Below are 3691 nucleotides of genomic sequence, written 5' to 3' on the forward strand. Positions count from 1 at the left end.
ATTTATACATGAATACTTGATTTTCACAAAATACATACCATGTTTTTAATACAAAGTATACAAACGTTTAATACAAAAACTGCATGAATTCACACCAACATTATGTTGACGTTTTTCCAAAACTCACATGTATTTCAGGTAACTAAAGGTGGATGTGCGCGCGGTCTACTCATGCTTGTGGATGTCGTCTATGTTTATGTTTAAATAAAGTTGTAAACTTTTAAAACAATGTTTCATGCTATCTCGCGATGTAAACGCTAAACTCATGTTTTCAAATTATGAAATGTTTAGTATTTGAAGTTATTTTTATGAGCATGTAGTATGTTTACCTTTTTTTTGGGTAAAGGGTTACCCCGGTGATTCTATAAAATTCCAACGCAAATAAGTACAAGTAGTGAGGATGAGTTCCACACTAGTTCATATATAGGACATGCCCCATATATGTAAAACAAAGCAAACAAATTAACTATGACATCCCATAACCTAGCCTACTATACATCAAAGAAGAGATCTAGTAGACGAGACAATGCAAAACAAAAAACAAAATCTCATCCGCCATCATCAAAAATAAAGCTGCCACAAACCGGCAACCCCTTCAAACGAACCAAAGACAGCCTATCCATTTGAGAATTTTGTGGAAGAGGTGCTTGCCCCTGCTTTCGAAGAAAAAGGATGGAGACCCGATGTCATAAATTTACTCGTTTCATTGTAGACTTCAACGACCTCCTCTTCATCCGAATCCTGCCTATCAGTCACCTGTTTCTCTTTTTTCTCTATTCGCCCCACAGTTTTACCTTCCTGATCATCATCATCGTCCCTAAGGGCATCAAACGGATTTGAAGTTGAAACCCGGTTCGAACTCTTTAAGGCCGGTTTTGGTTTAGGATTGGTAACTGGTCTATAAACATGTTTACCTTTCATATGCAATGAGAACCTTTCATGATCACACCTCGTGCTTCCGCCGCAGAAAGAGGTGTGACAAGTGGCCCCTCCCTCAGGAGTTCTAAGATACAAATGCCACCCATGGCGTTCCATTCTCCTGGTCAGGATTCAGAATGTTGTCAACAAATGCGGTCGATTCATGTGATCCCTGAAGCTGCTGGTGTGTTGGTCAACTCAATGATCATGGTGCATAACGTTGAAATGACTGCATTACATTCGATATGTTGTTCTAAGAGCATTCACCCCTTGGATTTCCATCTGTCGATAGTTCGTTCACTAGCCAATCCCTGAATGGAAGCTTGTTCCTTGTAGCTGGTCGACGGGTTGTCAATACGTGGTCGAGGCAAACGGTTCCTGACTGTCACCTTGTTGAGTTCTCGATAATCAGTACACATACAAAAAGGCTTCTCTTCATGGGTATAGCTAGGGCTCCTTACCGTGAAACCTCTTGTCCGACTGTCCCTGTAGTTGGTTAAACAGCTCCTGCAACCTTCCTGGTGCAAAACGGTAAGGAGTACGAGTAGTTAGAACTGCCTCCGACGCGAGGTCAAACTGAGTTCCTTCCTAACAGTTGTAGAGATGATCCTGGAAGTTCCTCTGGCAGCACACGGAGGGTAATCACGAACAGCTGGTGGATCCTCGATCCTCTTTTTCCTAACCTTACGTCTATAATAGTTGTCACATAGCGGGTAATCCCTCCGTAGACACCCCTGGCTCCCGTTGCTGACATACCACTAACCATTGCGCCACCCTGACGTGTTAGAACAGATAACAATTCTCCACGAAGGAGAGGGATACGTAGAATCGTCTCCTCATAGGGTACACCTATCAAAAATAACCGAAGAAAGGTCGATGTCGAACACTTGTCCCACAAGGTCGTGTCTGCATCCCAACGATCATATGAAGTTTCCATTATCTTGCCATCAGCCGATTCAACAACTGGTTCAAACTCCTAGGAGCATTAGGGTCAAACAGAACAGAGACGAAACGGATTGCTACTCATACTAGCTACCATGGTGTTAAAGTCCTGACGTCGCCCACACCAATTCTAAATGCCCCTTCCAAGAGCATCATTTCTGGTGTTGTTGTTTTCATTACTAGGATTCCAAGTGCTGTCGTTGTTCCTTTGATCGTTGACCTCTTAACTTAACTACGGCCAAACCTTGTTGTAGGCACCTTTATTTCCTTACTAAAAGCTAGGGTTACGAGCACCTTGTTGTCGTTGTGACTGCTGCCCCCAATGTCGTTGCTCGAAACGAAGCCCTACGATTATTCACCATCATAGTCCATCCTTTCACATCCTGAGCCACGTCCTAAAGTGCTACTCACTGTGCTGGCAGTTACGCATACCACACTAAGGTCAATTATCAACACTTTATGCCTCGATTGATTCGTAAGAGTTGACTCCCATGGGTCGCTGACAGGGTTAAGGATTCGATTGAAGCCAATTTGCTGGTGCTCAATGTCGGTAATCAGGGTAGTTAAAGCACTGAGGTCGGTAAAGTACTACGCTCAACCTCCTCTCCATTGATGTTACAAGTGGTTCGAGTAATGCACAGTACGCTGCGGGAGTGTTGCAGAAGTAATCGCACTCCAGAATCTGAGGCGTCAATACGTTAAGTTCCAGCAAGCGAAGAAAGGTGAGAAAGATATCGATCAATCATTCAATGCTGCGACATCCTACACATGGGCGTTCGTATAAGCACCTAACATTCTACACGGTTCGCTGAGCTCAGAGGGGTGTTCAGGTAACACTTGATAGCATCGAGTTTCAAAGGGATCCAAAGATAAATGAAAAGTTCACGTTTGAGTTTTGAGTAGGGGATAATTACTGCTATGACCCCTATAGGTTTGTTATGTTTCTCATCCATCAAATGACGGGACGGAACCCCTTTTCCACTTGTTAAGCCTCACTGGGACTCACATGCACCCCACGTTATTATTATGTGTGCACCCACAATAATATTGTGATTTGCATGCTCATCTCAGCTCCTCTTAACTCATGTCAAATGGTTCCTCAGACTCGAGTAGCAAACAAAGAGTATCACAAAGCGTAAGTCATGAAGGTTTAGGGAAATACCACCCTATCAGTCACATAACACGTGCAAGTGTACATGAATTCATACTGTTGTGCTATTCGTGCATTCACATGCAATATCATATGTAGGTGTTTACTAGTTATGTAGTACAATGAGTATAAGAGAGACAAACCTTGCAGTCTGGAGCTGAGTGTCATGGTCGTATTCACGTCTTTAGAACTGTTTGGTTATAGTCTGGTTTTACAAAAACGTTTTTCCCCTTTCTAAAACCAAGTTCACTATAACCAATGGCTCTGATACCAATCTGTCACACCCCCAAAATACCACATGCGGAAACCCCCGCGAGGCGTGTGACGTACCAGGATCTTAGCCACCAATCACATTGAACTCATAAGTATAATTAAATAAACTTTCATTTGTTAAAAGGAAGTATTTCAAAACATTACATATAACACATAGTACACAGCGGAAGCAATAATCATTGGTTAAATGTTTTACAAATCCTCGCGTAAGTAAACCATTAGACTTATGTTGCGATTCCATGTATGTCACACCCCCAAAATCCACCTGCGGAGTATCACCGCTTGGAGGCGTGACATGACCAGGATCCTAACCACCAATCATATTGAACATATAAAGTAGTTAAGTATAGCGGAAGCATTTAAGTAACCCAAACAATAGTATGTATGATTTAACATAAGTGTTGAAAC

This window comes from Helianthus annuus, chromosome 17 (assembly GCF_002127325.2).
Source record: "Helianthus annuus cultivar XRQ/B chromosome 17, HanXRQr2.0-SUNRISE, whole genome shotgun sequence".
Classification (NCBI taxonomy): Eukaryota; Viridiplantae; Streptophyta; class Magnoliopsida; order Asterales; family Asteraceae; genus Helianthus; species Helianthus annuus.